This window comes from Manis pentadactyla, chromosome X (genome assembly GCF_030020395.1).
Source record: "Manis pentadactyla isolate mManPen7 chromosome X, mManPen7.hap1, whole genome shotgun sequence".
Lineage (NCBI taxonomy): Eukaryota > Metazoa > Chordata > Mammalia > Pholidota > Manidae > Manis > Manis pentadactyla.
Genome location: NC_080038.1, coordinates 114,186,405 through 114,213,091, shown reverse-complemented (window position 1 = coordinate 114,213,091; position 26,687 = coordinate 114,186,405). Strand labels below are relative to the sequence as shown.

Below are 26,687 nucleotides of genomic sequence, written 5' to 3'. Positions count from 1 at the left end.
CTAGCGGGGCATATTCAAGTCTTACTGTCTAAATCATATGGGGAAGGATGGTTCTTTGCAATAAGCTCTTTCCTAGAACACAAAAGAGTGGGAAATTCTTTTAAATGTCTCTGTTTTCAGGAACATAAAGCTCAGGTAAAATTCAGCATTGTCTATGAAGTATTTCATTAGAAGAAGTCAAGGAATGAAGATATCAAGTATAGGATGGGGTACTTTTGGCTTAACAGTAAGGTTACATGAAAAACACCACATTTTATACATATACACAATGGAATATAACTCAGTCATAAAAAGAAAACAAATCCTACCATTTGCAATAACATGGATGGAGCTAGAGGGTGTTATGCTCAGTGAAATGAGCCAGGTAGAGAAAGACAAGTACTAAATGATTTCACTCATTTGTGAAGTATAACAGCAAAGCAAAACTGAAGGAACAAAACAGCAGCAGACTCACTGACTCCAAGAAGGGACTAGTGGTTACCAAAGGGGAGGAGTTGGGGGAGGTAGATGGGGAGGGAGGGAGAAAGGGATTAAGGGGCACTGTAATTCACAATCACAATATACGTAGGTCACGGGGAAAGCAGTACAGTACAGAGAAGACAAGTAATGACTCTATAGCATCTTACTACACTGATGGACAGTGACTGCAGTGGGGAGGGGTGAGGACTTGATAATATGGGTGAATGTTGAAACCACAATGTTGTTCATGTGAAACCTTCATAAGATTGTATATCAATGATACTTTAAGTAATTAATTAATTGAAATAAAGAAAAAAGAAAAACACATGTTAGAGAGTATACACCATCAGTGTGACCTGGGACATTTTGAGGGGAGAGGGTGGGACAATTCTAGGCTACATTAATAAAAGTCTATTGAGGTGTAAGGCTAATACTCTACTGTAGACTGTGCTGGTCAGAATATACCTAGAGTAAGATTTTCAGCTCTGTATATGCATGTTGCAGTGTTTTACATAGATTATAAAGTAAATTCACAAATTATCACTTTTCAAGATAAATAGGCCTATCTTCAAATATTTGAAGAAATGTCATGAAAGAGAGGGTATGTGTGTATCTTTTGTAGCTTCTCTGGGTGGAAATAAGTCAATAAATAGAAGTTATGGAAGACAGATTCCTGCTCAACCAAAGGGAAGCTATTCTCGTATTCTCTTCCAAAGGACTTCCAATCACTGGAGTACTCAAGTAGGACTACCAAACAGTCACCCAGCCCAGGAATTGTAAACAGATGCACTAGATGAGAAGTTTGGTCTAATTTCTTAGGTCCCTTCCCAATGCTATGATTCTGACTCTCCTAATTGACCACTTCAATGTGATTCTCATTCATCTTTCTTTTAGACATTTTCCCTTCAACTTTGCAAAAAGAGTCCTCTTCAGCAATACCAAGTGCTTATGACAAGACAGTATTAGTTTTGGGAAAGTGCATTTCACCCTAAGTAATAAATGATCAAAGAATGGGGATGATAGACACTGTCTCCAAGCCATTACTCCCTATCTTTCTACCTCTAAAATGTAGACTTATAAAAACTGAGCTGTAACTTTGTGTCCCTTGATTTATTTCTCCTTAGCCTGCTTGAAATATCTATGCTTATTTCCAATGTGAATTGCCCCTGTTGTTGGTCATTAGCATACACACATTCGCATATAAGCTAAAACTGGGCTATAAGTACATTTTTTTCTGAATAAAATTTTATCTGCTGTGGAGGAATCTTACATGAGCCTCATAACCAAAGGTAATAATCATTGTGTACTTCATAGTTTCTCCTGGGAGACATAAATAAACAGAAAATTAGTCCCCAATAACACTTCTATGTATGTTATAGGGGAGAAAAAATAATTTTCCTTCTTTTCTTCTAAGTTCTTGGATGGGGACTGTAATGCAAGGCAGATTAACTAGAGAAAAAGAAGTTTGTTAAAATGTGTATCTCATACATACATGGGAGAAACCCAGAGAAAATAACTGGCTTAAAATTGGGACTTAAATATCATCATTATTGAAAAACATAATATAAAAAGAACTTCAACAAAGCAATACAAGAATGAAAAAGTAATAGAAAAGTGGCCAAATAATGCAGACAATTCACAGAAAATAAATAGAAACAGCTAAAAAAAAAAGTCCAGACTTATTAACAAGGAAAGAACCCACAAGCCTCACTAGTCAAATGGAAATGGCATAGTGAAGAGCACAGGTTGACTGATTAGAACAACATTTTGGCTTTATATTGAAAAAAGCAGCTATATCCACGGAAGAATCATTATCTTCAACTCTACTGCCTTCATGAAGCAATATTGCTAGCTCAATGGATTCCTTGATTCACAGATATTCTTCTTAATTTCTAGGCCTTTATTTACTGATGGCTCAACTAAATGAAAAAATGTGATATCCATTTGGCCATTACTGATATTCATCTTATTACCAGCTATTTATAAACAAAAGTGGGTGTGCTTATGCCACTAAATGAGCAGATCTCAAGGCAGTCTCAACCTGGATCAATACTACCCTTGTTGAATCTTTCCACATTTTTGCTAACACTCGGGCTGTTGCCAGTATCCCACTACAGAATGGAGATATACCCTTCTTTGGAGCCATGAACTGTGTAAACAAATCTCAGCAGGCAATCATACAGACTGAATCACTCATATAGATGTCTAGAGAAAAGCCCATTCTCAGCTCTCAGGCCACCATCACTATTTAAATTCATCATCATGCTGCAAATGGCAAGACATCCATATTTTTTATGTTGATATTTTTTACTTTTCCATTTAAGTATAGTTGCTTTACAGTATTATATTGGTTCCAGGTGTACATGATGATTTGATAATTATATAGACTATAAAATGCTCACCGTGGTAAGTGTAGTTGACCATCTGTCAACATACAAAGTTATTGCAATATTATTGAAAATATTCTCTATGCTGTACTTTTCATATTTATTTTATAATTGGAACTGTGTACATCTTTATCCTCTTCACCTATTTTGCCTATCCCCATGGCTCAGTTTACTGTGGCAACCACCAGTTTGTTCTCGGTGTTTATAAGTCTATTTATGTTTCATTTGTTTGTTTTGCTTTTTTAGATTCTACATATAGGTGTAATCATATGGTATTTCTCTTTCCCTATATGCTTATTTCACTTAATATAATGCCCTCTAGGTCTGTCTATGTTGTCACAAATGGCAATAGTTCATTATTTTTTATGACTAATATTCCATTGTACACATGTACCACATCTTTATCAATTCATCTATAGATGGACACTTAGTTTGCTTGTATAACTTGACTATGCAATAAACACAGGAGTGCATATATCTTTTCAAATTAGTGATTTTGTATTATAAATACCCAGAAGTAGAATTATTGGATCCAATAGTATTTCTATTTTTAACTTTTTGAAGAACCTCCATATTATGTTTTCAATAGTGAGTACACTAATCTACATTCCCACCAATAGGGTAGGAGGGTTCCCTTTTCTCAACAGCTTCAATAACACTTCATCTTGTCTTTCTGGTACTAGCCTTTCGGTTTGTGTGAGGTGGTAACTCATTGTGGTTTTTGATTTGCATTTCCCTGGTAATTAGTGATATTAAGCATATTTTCATGTGCCTGATGGCCATTTGCCTTGAAATAGTTTTAAATTTCCTCTTTGATTTCTTTGTTGACCTACTGGTTGTTTAGTTGAATATTGGTTAGCCTCCACATGTGTGTTTTCAAGTTTTTTCTTGTATTTGATGTCCAGTTTAATACCATTATGGTTGGAAAAGTTGCTTGATATGACTTCAATCTTCCTAAAATTATCAAGACTTGATATGTGGCCTAATATGTGATCTATCTTGGAGAATATTCTATGTGTACTTGAAGAATGTGTATTCTGCTATTTTGGGAACCTCCTTGGGTTCATCATTTTTGGGACTCTCTGTGCTTTCTGGACCTGCATGTCAGTTTCCTTCCCCAGATTCATGAAATTTTTAGCTATTTTTTATTCAAATAAGTTTTCACCCCTTTTTTTCTCTCATCCTAATGGGTTCTCTATAATGTGAATGTTGACATTTTGTCTCGGAAGTCCCTTAACCTATCTTCATTATTTTTTATTCTTTTTTCTTTCTGCTGTTCAGCTTGAATGTTTTCCATTACTCTGACTTCCAGATTGCTAATCCATTTTTCTGCATCATCTAATCTACTGTTGATTCCTTCTATTCATTTATTGTATTCTTAAACTCTGATTGGTTTTTAAAATATTTTTTATCTCTTTGTTGAAGGTCTCCCTGAGTTCATTCACTTTTCCTCAAGTCTAGTGGGTAGCTTCATAACCATTACTTTGAACTTGTTATCAGGTAGATTGCTTAACTCTGTTTCATTTCGTTCTTTTTCTGAAATTTTGTCTTATTCTTTCTTTTGGACCATATTCCTCTGTGTCCTCATTTTATTTGACTTCTTGTGTTTGTTTCTATGAATTAGGCAAAACAGCTACCTCTCCCCATCTTATGGAGTGGCTTTGTGTAGGAACATCCCCTGGGTAGATTGTATGTGCTTAGTGGCTTTGGCTGACTGGCTGGAGGCTGGTTGAGCATGAGCCAGGGGTATTCCAGTGTGTCCTATGCTTGGGAAACCCTGGTGGGAGGACCAGGGGAAAGAGGGACATGGGCCATAGGAGTCCTGATGTGTGACATACTAGTAACACCTTGGTACAACTGCCAGATCTTGCGTGGATACATTTGGGTGCAATGGAGGAGCCACCACAGGGGATGTCTTAAGCTGGTATAGGTGTTCAGATCCTATTTCTTTCTGTGCTATCAACATAAACAGTGGTACTCAATAGCACTTCTGATGCCAGAGCAAGTTCCACCCCTTCCCTGCCATTTGGCAGGTTGTATAATTTGGTAAATTGACTTATTTCAATTATAGTCTAGTTGCCCTTTAAACTACTTGTTTTTTCTTTGCCCCAGGGTAGGTGAATCTGTGCAGGTCCCTCAGTGATATCCCTCCCTACTGCAGGTCTCAGTGTTACGGGTGGGGCCCTACCATTACAGTGCCTCCATCTCTCCTTTTTTTTATGTGGTCTCTCTATCCCTCATTGTTCAGAAGCTGTTCACTCAGTGCTCAGTTCTTCCTCAAGATGAACTGCTCTATATGTAGATACAAATTCCTGTGTACATGGCAGGAGGTGAATTCAGTCTCTTCCTGTGCTGACATCTTGGACCAACACATCCACTCATAGACTGGGCAAAAGGTAAAGGACAGTATGTTTCTGGTTCAGAAGTCACCACATCAGGCCAAACTTGTGACTCTTGACAAAAATTGACTCATTTGATTCAAAGTGGGAGCACATATTACAGGAGTCATTGCTAATTCCTTCTTCTATCCAATTGAATATGTAGAATCTTTGATCCCACTCAAGTCTATCTGTTGTATTTCATGAACGGCAACATTTTTTTCTGGTCATGGTAATGCTATTCCAGTCTGATCAGATAACTGGCCATCCAATTATGAGGACTGAATCAAAGCTGTGCCATGTTCTGCTTTCCAAACTGTCTACAATCTGACAGTAGTTTGCCTTTTGTCATAAAGACCACTGAAAAATGGGCTAACGTTAATGGCATTTGATGGACATTCATGTCTCTTATCAACTTTAGGCTGCTGGCATCATTGAGAAGGGAATGGATGTTTAAAAATCATCTAAAATAATTTCTGATTCTACCCACGCTTCTTCTTCCTAGTTCATACCTTTTAGTAAGACAATATGGTTGCTCAATGAGAATATAGGGGCAGAAAGATTTTTGGCTTGCCTAATAATCAAACTGATGTAAAACAGATTAACAGGAGAAAAACAAACAAGATTACATATGTATGGGTACCCCATAAAGACATGAAGATCCAAAGGCAGTCAGGCAATTGAGGCTTATATAACATTATGAGCTAAGGAAAGGGGTAAGAGTCTGGGAATATAAAGGGAAGAAGGCCAGTCAGTCACAGGAAGGTGAGAAGAGATATTTGGAAAACAAGGTTGCCCTGTTATGCAGAAAAGTTTCTTAGGTAAAAATGGTATCTCTGATAATAACTCTCTTCCAGGTACAAACCTCCTTTCCAATGTAAATTAAAGTGGTTGAGGTGGGAGGTAAAGAGCTTTTCTTGGTACTGAGGAGTTTTGATTGCCTTTAGCTCAAAATAATCCTCACGTAAAAGTGACATTTTGGGGTAGTATAATTCTGCTCCCTTTCAGTAGACTTTCTAGGATGGTTTGATCTTTCAGCTTCTTCCTGACTAATAATCAGAGGAGGAAAGGGGAGAGGAAATATATAAAACTATTTGGAAAACTCAGGATTCTTCCCTGACCATTGCTAGATATGATATTTCTTTCTTCTACCAGTAACCTCAGGTAGGCCTGATTGATAGACTCTCTGGGTGGCAGCCAGGCCAAAACGGAAGCTAGGAGTTTCAAAGGTAATTCTAGTTCAGCCGCCTAGATGCTAGCAACATGGATGCCTGGACAGGCATCTATCAGGGCCCTCTATATCACCTCTGGAGAACACGGGGGCAAGGGAATGAGACATGTGTTGATAATCACCTGCTGCTTGCTGTATTATAAGGAATTAAGTCCTTTGCCTCTGGAAAGAAAAATCATCCTCAGCTAAAACAAAAGAAGGATGTAGGGGAGGCTAATTATGGGAAGGTGATCCAGAAAAGCTAGGTAAACAAGAGTAAGGTTTGTTATGCAGATTTAAGATGAGAATTGTCCATTGATAAGATTCTCTTGTGATTTAGAGTCATCCTTCAATTCCTGGTGCAGAAACACCCATATAAATCAAGATTTCCTTTGTAATTGTAAATTTCCCTAAGAAAGGGCAACTTCTACTCTCTTTTCAGAGCTTCTCTTATGTCTTCTATTTCTCAAAATAAGTAGCTAAAAATAATCCTTGTGCCAAAGAGACATATTTGGGTGGCATATTCTGGTCTCCTATAATATAAATATTCATAGTCATCCCTAAATGATTTTTATGCACATGAGGAAATTAGTCAGTGAAAGTTAAAAGAGTTGAAAAAAAATATTTAGGAGAGTGGTGGAATCACCTTCATTGCTAGATTTAATTACCGAGAAACATTCCAAAAATTAATCTCTACTACTTAGAATTCTGGGTTTGGGTTATTTGACTCCTGAGGCTGTTCCAGTACTAATTCTTTAGTATATTGCACATACCAAGGGAGTAAATCACTTTTATATGGATGTGAATGTATCATAAAGCAATAAAAATGCTAATGCTCTGGAGAAAAATCCAGAGCTTTCTAGTGGTCAGATTGCTTTTGGACCTCAGTAGGAGCTGCTCACCCATGGTGCATGAATCAAACATATCCAAATGCATTTGCCTGATTCCCCAGTGAAGCTGGCTTGTGGAGAACATTTCATTTACTTATTTTATAATCAGTGGCTCTTGTGGCCAAGAAGGACCATCAAATGAGACTCTTCCTTATATTTTTGTTCACAACTATTTCATATATAGGGAATTTTCCTATTTAAAAAATAAGTCAAGGAAGATTTTCAATTTAACTATCATATTTTGGAAGATTTTTCCTCACAGCAAGTTCTAATTCCAGATCCTGCAGTTTAAGGGCATTTTATCTTGTTCCTTTCTCAGTACAAGCTGGAGCATAAATCATGGAATCTGGTAAATGATAAACTGAGGCATATTCAAATTTTAAGAATTTATTTGAGCAAAAATCAATTTGAGTCTGGCAGTGCCAAACCAGAAGAGGTTGGAAGTGCTGCACTGAAGGGAACTAGGAAAACATTTTTATAGGGAAAAGGCAGAGGCAAAGTAAGGAAATTATTCTCTATAACTTAAAACTTAGCTGGCTATTTGTGATTGCTCGTCTGAAGCTCTGGGAGAAGTGGGCCCCCTGCCTGGGGCAAGTTTGCTGTGAATCTGAGAAAACCAAAGGAGGACAAGGGGAAGGGCAGGTTGGGAGAAAGAGTTTTTATTACAGCTCACTCTGGTTCACTTACCAGCCCCCGTGCTCCTTCTGTCCCCTAGGCCATGCGCCCACTCACTCCACCCCACCCCTTCTGGGAGGAAATCCATGGGTGGGTCCCTGGTGACTGGCAGGTACCCTATTAGTTAGGTACCAGGAGTGGGAGGAGAGAATAGCTGTTTTCTCTCCCCTTTTTGTCCCTAAGTGGCCCTGCCATGGTCTACTGATATGCAAATAGGGTAGGAAATTCTGGGTGCAAACTTCCCTTTACTCGCATTGTCCTTAGATTTTGATTTTGTAATTTGGGGTACTTACAGGATTCGAGTTTGGTTTGCTCATGTAGGCACCATTAGAACCACCTCAGTCCAGTGGCCTCCTTGTTTAATTAATTTAACCAATCTGATTGGTTTGATATGATTCCAAATCCACTTGTTTATGACAAAAATGAAATTGTTTTTAAGAGTAAAGTTCTTTTGGTATAAGAATGAGGTAAGATGAGTCAGTGTGTCGTTATTCATCTGTTTTTACTGATAAGAACTTGGTAGCTCAGCTGCTGAGAGGCCCTACTGGGGGCTTATCAGGAAAAACATGAAGACACAACTATGTCAATGGGATATTTTGACTATAAATACTAAGTTTGTGAGGACTATCTGAGTGTTGGGTCTGTGGGAGTTTACAATTTGCTGATCTAAATAGCTCTCTGAAGACCTTGGAAAAATTAGCTCTTTTGCCATTGTGAAAGCCATGCAGCCACACCAAAAAGAAGACATGGACCCTGGTGTTCCCTAGCAGTGTGCTCTGGCAGCAGGGAACTTTTTTGTGCTGGCAGCTGGAAATGATCTCTTGATTGGCTAAACTGGCTCTCCCAAGTACCAACTCATGTAAAGGTGCACCTCAACTAAAGTTGGACTTTGTTCCTTTCCTCTCCTCTTGCTTGGAACGATAGTGTAATTGATCTATCATTGATTTGGAGTGTGTTATTTTTTATTGGCTTATTCAGAGACATTAGCCTATATGCTATTGGCTTGTAAAATTATAATTCCTGTAGTGAACCTGCATTCAATAAATTGCTAGCAAGACAAACTCAGTCTCTGAGCATAATTTTGCCTCCTAGGACAAAACAAAATCAAAGACTTTTGTCAAATAAGGAAATTGAGGTCCAGAAGGGTTAACTCAGAATATTATTCTAGGTCACTTAGTGAACAATGTTTAAATGGCTGAGGTTAGAATCTTTAGTTCTGTGCTTTTCCTCCTGCTTCAAGCTGGCACTGTAGAATCCTGTTGGGCATTGTAGCTTTGCCCTTCAATTCCCCAATGTGTGTATTATCATATAATTCTACACAAATCTGGTATTTTCAGCCAAGATTTTACCTTCTGAATCTTCAATTAATTGATTTTAATAGATGAAAATACAAATATTTCATGGAGTACTTAACAGGATGCTTCAAATGACCTTGGATGTGCAGTACCTGACACTTGATGAAAACCTGGAGTGGCAGCAGGAAAAAAACAAAAACAAAATCTCTGAGTTGCATTTAACTTATTTTCTTTTTGTGCTTTTCAGAGTTAACTGTTTGGTCTCTCATATTTATAAAAGAAATCTTAGATAAAATAGAAAGATTTCTGTCAAAAACTACTTGGCTTTGACACATCAAGATTTCTCCTGGTCAGTTACAGGGCCTTGGATAGCTTGGAAATGTAAGGCCTCTGATACTGACTGAAGCATATTTTGGTAATATAAATCAGAGCAAGTTCAAATAAATCATTGGCATGTCTGTTACAATCTTCCTAATCAGAGGATAGTGGCTGAAGGAATGCTATTGTTAATTTCATCCTCCTGAAATGTGCCAGCCCTGGACTGTGACTGTTGAAAGTGGGCTTAGTCCCTGTCAATCATGCTAATGGATGAACACTGTAGTTTCCAGAGGAGCAAGATAGGTAAGATCCCTCCCCCAGAAAATCATATGTCAGCGTTTTTACCCTCTCATTTCAGAGAAAGAAATCTCCTTCTTCTTGGCCTAAACTTACTATTTAGATGTTTATTTTACTACTTCTTTGCTGTTCTGGAAGCCTTTTCCATCAATACCTATACTCCTTGAAATATTTAATATCCTCTTCCTGCATGGCTTTTCATCCTCAGCTTGCAAACTTTTTCCCATTTCTCCATGAAAAAACAGTGAAAGAGAGGAGAATATGCAACCCCAAAATATGCCTCCTTGGCACAAGGATTATCTTGAGCTGGTTATGTCTAAGAAATATAGACACAGGAAATGCTCTGAAAACTAGTAATCTTTTGTAAGAGATATTTACATTTATAAGGGATTTGTAAAGGTGTCTCCCTCTCTGTACCAGAAAGAGAAGGATGACTAAATCTCTAAAAGCACTTAAATCTGCATAGCAACCATACCCTTGTTTACTGTGCTTTGTCTGTTAACCTACCATAACTGCCCTCAACATTTTCTTTTTTCTTTAGCTGGAGATAATATTTAAAATGTTGGTTTGGGCCATTTCAGGTAGTTACTTAGTTTTCCTGGGTCTCTCCCATGTATACAGGAAGTATACATGATATTAAAATCCTGTTTGTTTTTCTCCTATTAATCTGTCTGTTATTACAGAAGAGTCTCAGTCAATAAACTAGAAGGGTAGAGGGAAAATTATTTTTTCTCCCCTACAATAGAAAAGAAAACAAAATCTCCTTAATCCTGATATCTCCTGCAAGGGCAGGTACAAATTAAACTGAGATGCTTAATTTTCCCTGTCAGAAATAAAGGAACAGACTGCCCTCTTCCCTTTTGTTTCAGAATTTCTTTCTCTGTCCTTTGCACATGTATATAAAACATTATAATGGCTAAATAAGCCTCTCACCAGTCTTACAACTCAGGAATGTTTTCTCAAAGATCTAGGAGCTATCTTTTTGAGATGTAAAGATCAAGGGAGATAGTACCCCTTTCTTCCATTCCTGCATGAGTGTAAGACCCTAACTTTAGTGGGCACCTTGCTCCAGTTGACAAAACTACCACCTGTTAAGACGTGAGAAGTTTTATTTCCTTACGGGATAAAATAAATCAACTAATATGGTCTCCCCAATTTCCATGATGAAGTTAGGATGAACTGTGTGTGACAAAAGGTGCTATCACGTTCTCTTACTTAAAGACTAGGCATTGTTTATCTTGAAAACATATCCATAATGTATTTTATCTCTTTATCTATATAAAAGGGTAAAAGTTCTGTTTTTGTGATCTCAGAGCAGATGGCCTGTGATGTAATACATCCTGGGTAAATGTTTATTCAATGATATAAAACTGTTTTCTGATTCTATGCTTTTTGTGGAGAGGTTTTCTAGGTTGGGAGAAGATTTTCTTTCATTTAACTTTATTTCTCCTAAACTCCTGACTTTTTCAGTTTAATTCCCTTCTTTTTAGCAGCAAATTGCTTGAAGGCACACTCTGCACTGCCTTCTCCTTCCTGGCCTACTTACTCATCAGGCCAGTGGTTCCCAACTTTCTGCACATTGGAATCACCTGGGGAATCTTTACAAAATTACTGATACCAGACATCCTGATTTAATTGGTATAGGCATTATTGATGTCAGGTAGGGATATGGGACAAACATCATGATTAACTTTCACTGCCAATGATGAAAAATGCTGATATATAAATAGTATAGAAGAACAGGAAGGACTCCATCTTAAGGCTAAGATTCCATTTTAAAAACCAGGGAGTTAGGGGGTAAGGTTTCTGACATATTCTTTGGTAAGCAGACAATAACCCACCCAATCTTAAGGCAGGGCAAGAAGTCTTAATTGATATGTTCCCAGTGCTTCAGGGAACCACTATCTTGGAGAAGAACCAGATCAATAAATTCCTTGTATTAAGTTTATCTTACAGAATTATCTAGAGGACTAACTGTGGATAGTAACATAATGTGTCTCACTGGAGAGAGACCTCATGAGACCATATGTCAAGCCTCTGCTCACCAACCCCCACCCCACACCCGCCCTTTGCCGTATTCTTGAAAGCCTTAAAAGACAGAATCCTAAACCCTTAAGTGTGCCTCCTCTCTAAGGATGCCCACACTCCTCTTTCTTTGACTGTGTACATTAAAATTTTTTTTTAAATTAAGGTATCATTGATATACACTCTTATGAAGGTTTCAAAAGAAAAATAATGTGGTTACTACATTCACCCATTTTATTGAGTCCCTCACATACCCCATTGCAGTCACTGTCCATCAGTGTAGAAAGATGCCACAGAGTGCTACTTGTCTTCTCTGTGCTACACTGTCTTCCCCATGACCCCCCACACCATGTGAATTAATAATGATACCCCTCAATCCCCTTCCACCTCCCTCCCCCACCTGCCCTTCCCCACCCCTCCCTTTTGGCAACCACTATACCTTCTTGGAGTCTGTGAGTCTGCTAATGTTTTGTTCCTTCAGTTTTGCTTTGTTGTTATATTCCACAAATGAGGGAAATCATTTGGTACTTGTCTTTCTCTGCCTGATGTATTTCACTGAGCATAATACCCTCTAGCTCCATCCATATTGTTGCAAATGATAAGATTTGTTTCTTTCTTATGGCTGAGTAGTGTTCCATTGTGTATATGTATCACCTCTTCTTTATCCATTCATCAGTATCCTACTGATGGACACTTAGGTTGCTTCCATTTCTTGGCTATTGTAAATAGTGCTGCAATAAACATAGGGGTATATATGTCTTTTTCAAACTGGGCTCCTGCTTTCTTTGGGGAAATTCCTAGGAGTGAAATTCCAGGGTCAAATGGTATTTCTATTTTTAGTTTTTTGAGGAACTTCCACATTGCTTACAACAATGGTTGAACTAGTTCATATTCCGAACAGCAGTGTAGGAGGGTTCCCCTTTCTCCACATCCTCACTAGCATTTGTCGTTCCTAGTCTTTTGAAAGCTGGCCATCCTAACAGGTATGAGGTGATATCTCATTGTGGTTTTAATTTGCATTTCCCTGATAATTAGTGATGTAGAGCATCTTCTTATGTGCCTCTTGGCCATTTGAATTTCTTTGGAGAGTTGTCTGTTCATATCCTCCACCCATTTTTAATCATATTATTTGCTTTTTGGGAGTTGAGGTGTGTAAATTCTTTATATATTTTGGATGTTAACCCCTTGTCAGATGTCGTTTACAAATATAATCTCCCATACTGTAGGATGCCTTTTTGTTCTGCTGATTGTGTCCATTACTGTACAGAAGCTTTTTAGTTTGATAATGTCCCACTTGTTCATTTTTGCTTTTGTCTGACTTGCCTGAGGAGATGCATTCAGGAAAAAGTTGCTCATGCTTATATTCAAGAGAATGTCTTTTTCTAAGAGTTTTATTGTTTCATGACTTACATTCAGGTCTTTGATCCATTTTGAGTTTACTTTTACATATGGGGTTAGCCAATAATCCAGTTTCATTCTCTTGCAGCTAGCTTTCCAGTTTTGCCAAAACCAGTTGTTGAAGAGGCTGTCATTTGCCCATTGTATATCCATGGCTTCTTTATCGTATATTAATCGACCATATATGTTTGGGTTTATATCTGGGCTCTCTAGTCTGTTCCATTTGGTCTATGGGTCTGTTCTTGTGCCAGTACCAAATTATCTTGATTACTGCAGCTTTGTAGTAGAGCTTGAAGTCGGAGAGCGTAATCCCCCCAGTTTTATTCTTCCTTCTCAGGATTGCTTGGCTATTCAGGGTCTTTTATGCTTTCATATGAATTTTAGAACTATTTGATCTAGTTCGTTGAAGAATGCTGTCGGTATTTTATAGGGATTGTGTTGAATCTGTACATTGCTTTAGGCAGGATGGCCATTTTGACAACATCAATTCTTTCTATCCATGAGCATGAGATGTATTTCCATTTATTGGTCTTTCTTTAATTTCTCTCATGAGTGTTTTGTAGTTTTCAGGGTATAGGTCTTTCACTTCCTTGGTTAGGTTTATTCCTAGGTATTTTATTCTTTTTGATGCAATTGTGAATGGAATTGTTTTCCTGATTTCTCTTTCTGCTAGTTCATCATTAGTGTATAGGAATGGGACAGATTTCTGTGTATTAATTTTGTATCCTGCAACTTTGCTGAATTCAGATATTAGTTATAGTACTTTTGGAATGGATTCTTTAAGGTTTTTTATGTACAATATCATGTCATCTGCAAAGAGGGACAGTTTAACTTCTTCTTTACCAGTCTGGATGCCTTTTATTTCTTTGTGTTTTCTGATTGCTGTGGCTAGGACCTCCAGAACTATGTTGAATAAAAGTGAGGAGAGTGGGCATTCTTGTCTTCTTTGTGATTTCAACATCAAAGATTTCAGTTTCTGGCTGTTAAGTATGATGTTGGCTGTGGATTTGTCATATATGGCCTTTATTATGATATTATGATGAGGCATTTGCCCTCCATATCCATTTTGTTGAGAGATTTTTTTATCATGAATGATGTTGAATTTTGTTGAATGCATTATCAGCATCTATGGAGATGATCATGTGGGTTTTGTCCTTCTTTTTGTTGATGTGGTGGATGATGTTGATGGATTTTCAAATCTTCTACCATCGTTGCATCCCTGGGATGAATCCCACTTGATCATGGTGTATGATCCTCTTGATGTATTTTTGAATTCGGTTTGCTAATATTTTGTTGAGTATTTTTCCACCTGTGTTTATCAGGGATGTTGGTCTGTAGTTTTCTTTTTTTGTGGTGTCTTTACCTAGTTTTGGTATTAGAGTGATGCTGGCCTCATAGAATGAGTTTCTAAGAATTCCCTCCTCTTCTACTTTTTGGAAAACTTAAAGGAACATGGATATTAGGTCTTCACTAAACATTTGATGAAATTCAGCTGTGAAGCCATCTGGTCCAGAGGTTTTGTTGTTCGGTAGTTTTTTGATTACCAATTCAATTTCATTGCTGGTAATTTGTATGTTCAGATTTTCTATTTCTTCTTGGGTCATTGGAAGATTGTATTTTTTTAGAAAGTTGTCCATTTCTTCTAGGTTATCCAGTTTATTAGCACATAATTTTTCATAGTATTCTCTAATAATTCTTTGTATTACAGTGATGTCCATACTGATTTTTCCTTTCTCATTTCTGATTCTGTTTATGTGTTTAGACTCTCTTTTTTTCCCTCATGAGTCTGGCTAGGGGTTTATCTATTTTGTTTACTTTCTCAGAGAACCAGCTCCTGGTTTCATTGATTCTTTCTATTGTTTTATTCTTCTCAATTTTATTTATCTCTGCTCTTATGTTTATTATGGCCCTGCTTCTACTGACTTTGGGCCTCCTTTGTTCTTCTTTTCCTCGTTTAGTTAATTGTGAGTTTAGACTGTTCATATGGGACCGTTCTTTCCTGGGGTAAGCCAATATTGTAATAAACTTCCCTCTTAGCATAGCCTTCACTGTGTCCCACAGATTTTGTGGTGTTGAATTATTTTTGTCATTTGTCTCCATATATTGCTTAATCTCTGTTTTCATTTGATCATTGATCCTTTGATTATTTAGGAGCATGTTGTTAAGCTTCCATGGGTTTAGGGGCTTTTTCATTTGTAATTTATTTCTAATTTCGTACCTCTGTGGTCTCAGAAGCAAATTGGTACAATTTCAATATTTTTGAATTTTCTGAGGCTCTTTTTGTGGCCTAATATATGATCTATTCTTGAAAATGTTCCACATGCACTTGAGGAGAATGTGTATCATGCTCCTTTTGGGTGGAGTGTTGTGTAGATGTCTGCTAGGTCCATCTGTTCTAATATGTTGTTCAGTGCCTCTGTCTCTTTACTTATTTTCTGTCTGGTTGATCTGTCCTTTGGAGTGAGTGGTGTGTTGAATTCTCCTAAATTGAATGCACTGCATTCTATTTCCCCCTTTAATTCTGTTAGCATTTGTTTCACATATGTAGGTGCTCCTGTGTTTGGTGCATAGATATTTATAATGGTTATAGCCTCTTGTTGGACTGACCCCTTTATCATTATGTAATGTCCTTCTTTGTCTCTTGTTACTTTCTTTGTTTTGAAGTCTATTTTGTCTGATAAAAGTATTGCTACATCAGCATTTTTCTCCCTATTAGTTTCATGAAATATCTTTTTCCATCCCTTCACTTTTAGTCTATGTATGTCTTTAGTATGAAGTGAGTCTCTTGTAGGCAGCATATGGACTGGACTTGTTTTTTTATCCATTCAGTAACTCTATGTCTTTTGATTGGTGCATTCAGACCATTTACATTTAGGCTGATTATCGATAAGTATGTATTCTTTGCCATGGCAGGCTTAAATTCGTGGTTACCAAAGGTTCACAGGTAACTTCTTCACTATCCAATAGTCTGATTTAAGTCACTCAGCATGCTATTACAAATACAATCTAAAGGGTTTTTTTCCCCTCCTTTTTCTTCTTCCTCCATTCTTCATATATTAGGTATCATATTCTGTACTGTTTGTCTATCTCTTGATTGATTTTGTGGGTTGTTTACTTGATTTTGTATCTGCTTATTAATTAATTGTTCTACTTTCTTTACTGTGGTTTTATTTCCTCTGGTGACAGCTATTGATCCTTAGGAACACTTCCATCTATAACAGTCCCTCCAAAATACACAGTAGAGTTGGTTTGTGTGAGGTAAATTCTCTCAGCTTTTGCTTTTCTGGAAATTGTTTAATCCCTCCTTCAAATTTCAATGATAATCTTGCAGAGTAGAGTATTCTTGGTTCAAGGCCCTTGTGCTTCATTACATTAAACCTAACATGCCACTCCCTTTTGGCCTGTAAGTGTTCTGTTGAGATGTCTTATGATAGCCTGATGGGTTTTCCTTTGTATGTGATCTTTTATCTCTCTCTGGCTGCTTTTAAAAGTCTGTCCTTATTCTTTATCTTTGCCACTGTAATTATTATATGGCCTAGTGTTGTCTTCCTTGGGTCCCTTGTGTTGGGAAATCTGTGCACTTCCATGGCCTGAGAGACTATTTCCTTCCCCAGATTGGGGAAGTTTTCAGCAATTACCTCCTCAAAGACACTTTCTATCCCTTTTCTCTCTCTTCTTCTTCTGGTATCCCCATAATATGAATACTGTTCCATTTGGATTGGTCACACAGTTATCTAAAAATTCTCTCATTCCTAGCCAACCTTTCTTCACTGTCCACATCAGCTTATTTGTATTCCTCTTCTCAAATTTCTATTCCCTTTACATTCTCCTCTACTACATCTAATCTGCTTTTAAGTCTGTCCATTGTATGTTTCATTTCAGATATTATATTCCTTAATGATTCAATCTCAATCCTAAATTCTACCCTAAGTTCTTGAATATTTTTCTGTACCTCCATGAGCATGATTATGATTTTTATTTTGAAATCTCTTTCAGGAAGATTGGTGCATCCATTTTCATTTGTCCTTTTTCTGGTGTTTGTGGGATTTTGGTTTGAACCAGGCTCCTTTGACCTTTCATATTAGTATGTGGTGCCCTCCAATGCCCAGAAGATCTACTCTCTGGAGCTGCTCTGCCCCTGGAGTAATATCAGAGGTCTCAGGTGTAGCAGCACTGGTGCTTGGGGGGAGGAAAGAGCTGTTTTCTGCTTCCCAGCACACAGGCGTAAGCTTCTGTGCTTTGTGTTCGTAGCTGCCATAGGTGGGGATTCCCTCTGGCTGGCCTGATTCCAGGACAGGGGCTGCCAGTTTATGAGCCTGGGCCAGCCAGGAAGGAGGTGCAGCAGGCTGTGTATCACAGTAGGGAGCCTCAGAGTTGTGTAGCCAGCCAGGGTGATGGAGAGCCTGAAGCTCCTGAAAGTTCCCAAGCTGCTGGGCAGCGTGCACCCAATTTTGTCTACCTATCCTTTCTCCTGAGCAGTAAGCTCTGTGCAATCCTTGCCCCTTTAGCAGCCCTCTTGCTGTTAGGAAGTCTCTCAGACTGCCCACCTTTCTTTTGTCCCAAAGCAGCAGGATGTGGATCCCTGTTTTCCACAAATGGCTGGAATCTCAGTCTCTCCAAGTATTCCACATGTCTTAGCTTTCCAATCCCACTAATCTCCAGAGCACCATGCAATGTAGGTTCATGCTCCCAAAGCAGATCTCCAGGGCTGGTTGTTCAGCTGTCCTAGGCTTCCACCCCCTCCCCACTCTGTTTGTCTTCCCCCGGCTGTTGAACTGGGGTGGGGGAAGGGCTTGGATCTTGCCTGATCACAGTTTTGGTACATTACCGTGTTCCACGAGGTCTGTTTTTTTCTCCAGGTGTATGCATTTGACACAGACGTCTTTCCTGTTGCTCTTTTAGGATTAGTTGTATTAACTGTATTTTTGTATTATATGTGGTTTTGGGAGGAGGCCTCTGTCTCACCTCTCATGCTGCCATCTTTATGCAGCCAAGTCTGATTTTTAGGTGAGATTTTGTACTTCTTAAATAAAGCCTTCTCACTAATCAGTTTATTGCATTTTGTCTCTGCACTCTTCCAGTGGTAAGCATCTTAGTTACTTTGCTATTTCATTCTATTTCCAAGTCGTCACCCTGTCTCTTTTTACTCCAGATAAGTAAGAAAGGTCTGCTGAGAGCTCTGATTAGAGTTTGCAAGTTCCTGTCACCTGGTTGACCTGGACAGATCTGCAACTGTGTGATCTGCTCTATAGTAGCCTGCCTGAAAATCTCCTTTCTTTATGAAGTTCTCAGAACATAATCTCCCTCCATCCTGTGCTCCATGACTCCCCCAAATCCTGGTGTGGTAGGAGCTAGTCCCCACACTGTGCAGATCCAAGAAGATCCAAGCAGAATAGGATGCCAGGTAACCCTGGCTTTAGGAGTTGGCAAAGGGGTGTGCCCTATGCCAAGTAGGAGTTCAGCAAACTTCCCACCCCCCTGCACTTTCCTGCTCTCTGCTGCCTGCGAGGCAGTTGCCATTCCCTGCTACTGTTGCCTTAATGAATTCCTTCCTTACCTACATTCTTCTGACCTGTTCAGGAATTCTTTCTCATTCAGAGTCAAAAACCCTCCCCCATCTAGGTTGAGGTTTCACTTGGAGTGTAAGGAAAGACCTCCCCAGAAGTAGCTGCCTGGCAACATTATGACTTAAGCATGATTTTTTTAATGCTGCCAGTTGGTTCTAATGTGTAGGAATATTTGGGAACCATTGGCTTTTGCTTACACTGACTGCAACTCTTTATTCTGAAATCAAAAAGTAGATGAATCTAGGACCAGACAGAGCTGAATTTAAACTTCTGCTCTACTCTTTCCCTTCAACAAGTTAACCAGTGAGCCTGACAAAGACTCCTCTCCTTAACCAAACGTTAGTCTCCTCTGAGCCCTCTTTTTTACTACATTTTGTTCTTGTGACTTATATTTGACCTGCTTAGTCCATTTGTAGCAAGAATCCTGCTAAGTCAGTTTAGCAAGAATTCCCCGTACTTGATATCTAATTACCCTTGTTATCTTATCAAATTCCTCATTCCCACCCCTCATAGTTGGTCACATTGACCTGCCTTCAGCAAGAATCTGCCCACAATAATTTAGCTAGATTCTCCCTATGCTTGATGTTTCCTCTACCAACTCACTCCCACCTCTTTGACTATAAATCCTCACTAGTCCTTTCTGTATTCAGAATTGATCCTAGTTCTATACTGAGGCCCTTTTCCCCTATTGCAATAGTTCCTGAATAAGGTCTGTTTTACCCCTCTAACCACTGTTAGGCTCTGGTTTTCTTCATCAAGTCTTAATTTCCTCAATCTGTAAAATAGAAATAATAATATCCTTTGTAACATAATCACAGTAAAGGGTAATAAATTCGAAGCACTTAGTGTTCAATACATATTAACTATTATTATTATGTTATTTCCTCAATGTATCTCTAGTATTCTTTTTTTTTCCAGTTTCTTCAAACTCTCTAAGCCATCTCTTCCTGTTTATCATCCCTTCCTTGAAATTCTCTCCTCCTTGGCTTCTGTTGAATTTCATTCTCCTGCTTCTTCTGTCACCTCTTCGACTTTTCCTTCTCCCACTTCCTTTTTACCATTTCCTAAGTTTAAGAGTGACAGAGCATGTGGATTTGGCTCTTCTCTCTTTATACCGACCCTTTACAGTCTTATCCAGTATTAAAGACTGCAAGTCTACTTTCTGTGCAAATACATCCAATAGCAGAAAACAGAATCTAGAATCTGATAGCCAGTCAATAAACATTTCTGGAAGATATGAATTCTATATTTCTGACCCTCACCCCCACCCAACCCCCCATTTTTCAAGGGCCTACTGAGCTTGATATCTCTATCTGATGTTCTGCCCTATCTCCACAGTTGCAGGCCTTCCCCCACCCCATCCCCCATGTTTCTTATTTCTTTTAATAGTGTAACACCTCTCAGCCTCACAGATTAAAAATACTTGAAATAATCATGGACTCATTGCACCCTATTGCCTGCATAGCCAAAGTTTGAGTCAGGTTGAGTCAATTCTAACTCCAGGTAATTTATAGGAAATTTCTTAGTAACAAGTCTTGGCTTTTAGTTTCCTGGAAACCAACTATTAAAGCAATTACCCCTTGCACCCTCTCTTTTAAACTAATGCTTCTAAGGGTTTTTAAAAAGACCAGAAGAATGGTTTTAAATCTGTCACAACCATCAATGTACTTTAGGAGCAGATGCAGGCAAGAGAAGGGTTTTTAGCAAACTTAATTTTATATAAATGGCAAACTTACATAGATTACATTTTTCACTATGAAGCACTGGAATTTTTAGTAAATCTACATACAGGAGAAATGTTAAAAGGAAAAATTTATTTAGCAATTGGGAAAAGATATGAATAGGAGATGCAACATTATTTACAAGGGACCAAAAAATGTACTACTTTTCACTGAAATATTTTTAGTGACACCATAGTAACTCCTGCCTGTGAACAGATTTATTCATTTTCAAGGTAAAAAAGGTCATAGTCAAATCAAGACCTTTTTAGGTTATCAGCATATGGTTTTGTTGCTGAACACATTTGCCAATATTTGGTTTTCCTATACTACTAAAGGTCACTATGTAGCACCTTTCCAATGGGCACTTTTCTCATTGAAAACTTTGTTGTTCCATGGAGTAATATAGTGGGAACCCTGGGTGAGAGAATTGTGTAGATCTTTACTCAGTAGCTTAAGTTCTTCCCTCAAGATGCTGGAAAAAGGAGAAGAAATTAAACTTAACACAAACAGGAGAAAAGAAATAATAAACATCAGAGTGCAAATTAATGGAATTGGAAACAGGAAAATGATGGAGACACTTAATTTTTAAAAAAGCAAGTTCTTCAATAAAAAAAAATCAATAAAATTGGCAAGCCTTTACCAATACTGCCAAAAACAGAACAAAACACAAATCACCATTATTGGAAATGAATAAGAGCTTGAACTACAGACCCTGAAGATGCCAAAAGGATAATAAATGATTGCCACAAACAATTTTACACATGTTCATTGGACAACCATCTTGCCAATGGGTTTCAGCCCTGGGCACGTTCACTATGGATTCAATGTGACCAAAGAAAATGACAGCAAAGAGCAAGTCTGCATGCAGCAAGCTGGTCTCTGCCTCTGGGCCCCTCTGCCCACACAGCCGTCCTCTTGGCCTGCACAGTCGCCCCACACAGCCACCCTGCAGGCCTCTGTCCTCAATGCTGCCACCACTCCAGCCTCTGCTCTGCTCTCCTGCAGCCTTGCAGCCATGCCACCCTATCGCGAAGACCACTGGGTAGAGCTCTTTATATAGCATCAATAGCAACATATTGCCCACACGTGTGTAGTGAGCTAGCCAACCGGGCCAGGTGAGAATCCTGGCCATAGGAACTTTCATTTTATCCACAACAATGTAGAAGAAAGCTAAAAAGTTCTGGTGAGAGAAATCAAAGATTATCTAAATAAATGGAGAGAGATATCATGTTCAAGATTTGGAAGATCATCACAAAGATGTTAATTTCCCCCAAATTTATATATAAGTTTAACTCAATTCCAATAAAAATCCCAGAAATATTTTTGAGATTTAAATAACATTATTCTAAGATTTTTACGGAAAGGCAAAGTAACTGGAATGGCTAAAACGAATTTAAGAAAATAGAATAAATTAGGAGGACTCAATTTCCCCAATTTCAAAACTTAGTATTAGCTACAGTAATTAAGACTATGTAGTATTGGGAGAGGGACAGACACATAGATCAACTGAACACAATAAATAATCTAATAATATACTCACATCTAATAAGGCCCAATTATTTTTTGACAAAGATGCCAAAGCAATGTAGTGGAGGAGAAACAGTTTCAATAAATGGTGCTGGGGTAATTGGACATTCATAGGCAAAAAAAAAGACTCTCAAACTAAACTCACACATTACACAAAAATTAACTCAAAATTGATCACTAACTTAAATGTAAAATGTAAAACCATAAATCTTTTTTTTTTTTTTAAGTAATTATTTTTTATTGAAGGGTAGTTGACGCACAGTATTACATTACATTAGTTTCAAGTGTACAACACAGTGGTAGAACATTTATATACATAATTCTAGGTTCCAGCTATCACCCTACCAAGCTGTTACAATATCTTGACTATATTCCTTATGCTATACATTACATCCCGGTTACTTATTTATTTTACCATTGGAAGTCTGTCCTTTCTTTTTTTTTTTTTTTTTTTTGTGAGGGCATCTCTCATATTTATTGATCAAATGGTTGCTAACGACAACAAAATTCTGTATAGGGGAGTCAATGCTCAATGCACAATCATTAATCCACCCCAAGCCCAATTTTCATAAATCTTTAAGAAAAAAAAACACACAGGGACAAAGCAGTGCTGCTGCCTGAGCCTTCTTGTCCCCGGCCCCTTCTAGTCCCTGGCGCTGGTCCTCCGGGCCTCGGGATGCCCAAGCCCTGGCGGGGAACTAGGCATAGCCCGGGTTGAGCCCCACCCGAGCCTACTGCTTGCGCCATGGCCTATGGGCCGTCCCACCTGTAGAAATGAGTCCTGGATTGGTCCCAAGTAAAAGCACAGTGTATGTATCCAACTTGCCCTTCTCCCTGACCAACAATGACTTATACCGGATATTTTCCAAGTATGGCAAAGTTGGAAAGGTTACTATAATGAAAGATAAAGATACCAGGAAGAGTAAAGTGGTTGCATTTATTTTATTTTTGGATAAAGACTGCACAAAACTGTACCAAGGCAATAAACAACAAACAGTTGTTTAGCAGTGGTACAGACGAGCATCACTCTTGACAACGAAAAGCCTCCGAGTTCATCCCATGCCGGAACTACTTCTATAAATCCAAGTGTTATGAATGTGGGGGAAGTGGACACTTAAGTTATGCCTGTCCTAAAAATATGCTTGGAGAATGTGAGCCTCCAAAGAAGAAAGAGAAAAAGAAAAAGAAGAAAACTCCTGAATCAGCAGAAGTTGAGGAAGTAGAAGAAAGTGAAGATGAAGGGGAAGATCCTGCTCTTGACAGCCTCAGGCAGGCCATAGCTTTCCAGCAAACCAAAATTGAACAAGAATAAAAAAAATGGAAACCAGTCCAGGGGGTCCCTCAAATCAGGTGATTCGAGATGCCTGAAGGAAAAAAAAAGGTACGTATTTCAGTGACGAGAAAGAACTGAGTGATTAAAATTATATTTATTATGTAAATACCATTAACATTTTAAAAACCTTAGAATATCAAGTTCAGCTGGGACTAAAGGTTACTCTTAGAACTTGAGCATAAGAACACTTAGTACCAACTCGTTTTTTACTATAAAATAGTTCATAGGGAATTGAAAAGTAATTTTAAAGTATCATGTTTCTATCTTGCCTTAGCAGAATAGTAAAAAATCAAGATTTGCCAATAACCATTAATCTTGAAAACAGTTTACTTGCTATAAAAGATAACTTAATACCATCATAATAATGCTATTAGCATCCCCCCAAAAAAGGTATTAAAGAGACTTGCTCAAGAAGTTCATTATAAAAGTTTATTCATGTTTGATTGTTTATACTAGGACTTTTGAAATAAATTTTATCTTTAAAACTAAAACTTCAGAAAGACTGAAAAGTTGAATGATTTATTGCTTATTAAGTGTTAATAAAATATTCAAGAGAATTTTTTTTAAATAAAAAAAAAACACAGGAGATGATCTTTGGAATCTAGTACTTGGCAAAGAGTTTTTAGGCTTGACATGATCCATAAAAGAAAAGTACCCATGAATTGGGCTTCATCAAAAATAAAAAGATTTTCTCTACAAAAGACCCTGCTGAGAGGATGAAAAGACAAGCTACACATGTAGAGAAAATGTTTGCAAACCATGAATCCAGCAAAGATTAATATTTAGAATATATAAAGAACTTTCAAAACTCAATAGTAAGAAAACAACCTAAATTATAAAATGGGCAAATGACATGAACAAATTTCACTGAAGAGCATATACAGCTGGCAAATAAGCATATGAAAAGGGGCTCAACATCACAGCCATTAGAAAAGTGCAAATTAAAACCAGAATGGGGCTCCACATCGCTAATCATCAGGGAAATACAAATTTAAACCACAATGAGATATCACCTCACACCAGTTAGGATGGCCAAGATCCAAAAGGCAAGAAATAACAAGTCTTGGCAAGGATTTGGAGAAATGGGAACCTTCCTGCACTATTGGTGGAAATGTAAATTGTTGCAACTGCTATGGAAAGCAGTATGGAGGTTCCTCAAAAAACTAAAAATAGAAATACCAATTGACCCAGTAATTGCATTCCTAGGAATTTGCCTAAAGGAAACAAGATCCCTGATTCAAAAAGACATACACACCCCTATGTTTATCACAGCACTATTTACAATAGCCAAGAAATGGAAGAAACCTAAGTGTCCATCAGTAGATGAATGGATAAAGAAGATGTGGTACATATACACCATGGAATATTATTCAGCCATAAGAAGACAACAAATCCTACCATTTGCAATAACATGGATGGAGCCAGAGGTTATTATGCTTAGTAAAATAAGCCAGGCAGAGAAAGACAAGTACCAAATGATTTCACTCATCTGTGGAGTATAACACCAAAGCAAAACTGAAGGAACAAAACAGCAGCAGACTCACAGACTCCAAGAAGGGACTAGCAGTTATCAAAAGGAACGGGAGTTGGAAGAGTGGGTGGGAAGGGAGGGAGATGGGGATTAAGCAGCATTATAGTAGCACACATAATGTAGAGGAGGCATGGGGAAGTCAGTATAGCACAGAGAAGACAAGTAGTGACCCTATATCATCTTACTACACTGATGGACAGTGACTGCAATGGGGTATGTGGGGGGGACTTGATAATATGGGTGAATGTAGTGACCACAATGTTGCTCATGTGAAACCTGCATAAGATTGTATATCAAGGATACCTTAATAGAAAAAAAACAAAACTAAAAACAACCCAAATGTCCTCCAATAGATGAATGGTTAAAGAAACTGTGGTTATGGAGTTTTTACCACATAAGAATTTAAATAAAAAGAGTTCATTTTCTACTAAATTTGTTTGCATTCGTATTATGTAATCATAACCTCAGTATTAAATTTACAAATCATAAATAAATCTATAATATTAATTAAAACAAAACAAAACTATGGTACATTGATACTATGGACTACTTCCTAGCGAAGTAAAAGAACAAAGTATTGATATATGTAATAGCCCAGATGAATCTTCAGAGATTTATACTGAGTGAAAAAGTCAATCACAAAAGGTTACATATTATATTATTCCATTTACATAATTGTCTTAAATAATAAAATTGTAAAAATGGAAACACGATTAGTGGTTTCCAGGAGTTTAGGAAAGGGCATGAGAGAAGTGAGTGTGTTTATAAAATGGCAATATGAACAATTCTTCTGTTGATGAAAATGTTCTCTGTCTTGAATGGATCAGTGTCAGTATGTGGTTGCAATGTTGTCCTATAATTTTGCAAGAAGTTATCATTGAGGGTAACTGTAAAGAACATATGGGATCTATCAAGCTGTGGGAAAACATGGGTGGATCTTAAATGCATATTGCTAAGTGAAATAAGCCTAACATATGATTGCATTTACATGACATTCTGGAAAAACAAAAATACAGAAATGCTAAATAGGTAAGTGGCTAATGGGGGTTTGGAGGGAGAAGAAGGTTGAATAGAAAAACACAGGTGATATTTTAGGGCAATGTGTAACTATTTCATATGATATCATAATTACAGATACATGACACTGCTTTTGTTAAAACCCACAGAACTTTATAGCACAAAGAATGAACATTAATGTGGGCACATTAAAAAAATTACTTAGGAGGTTCCATTTCCAGGGTGGAATGCAGACTGTGACAAAATAATCTTACTGTATTACAAATATATGAAACAATTTAACTGAAGGGTATGAGGCAAAATAAGTGCTGACCTAAGTAACTTTGGAAATGTGTGGAGACTGTAAGACTAAAGTCGAAATGAACTATACATAAGCACTGTACTCTAGATGATGATGTTCCTCCCACAGAAGTATGAGTTAGCAATTTTGAAACCATTATATGAGTATACAAGAATTAAACAATTAAGAAGTTGATGGTATATGACAGGAACTGGCTTTCTCATGCTTGGCAAAAGACTTTACAGACAAGCAAACAAGGGAAGAAGGCTAGAATGATTTACGTTGTACTGGAGTAGAGTCCATAGTTATATAACTAAGTGATTTAATTAATAGATACATGGATGAAAAGAGACAAATCCCCATGGTGAAGAATTCCAAG

At 37.7% G+C, this 26,687-nt stretch overlaps 1 pseudogene; it reads left to right on the top strand.

Annotated features, from left to right (window-relative positions):
• Positions 1-22,921: 22,921 nt before the first annotated feature.
• LOC118934452 (zinc finger CCHC-type and RNA-binding motif-containing protein 1-like) lies at positions 22,922-23,566 on the top strand (annotated as a pseudogene).
• Positions 23,567-26,687: the final 3,121 nt, after the last annotated feature.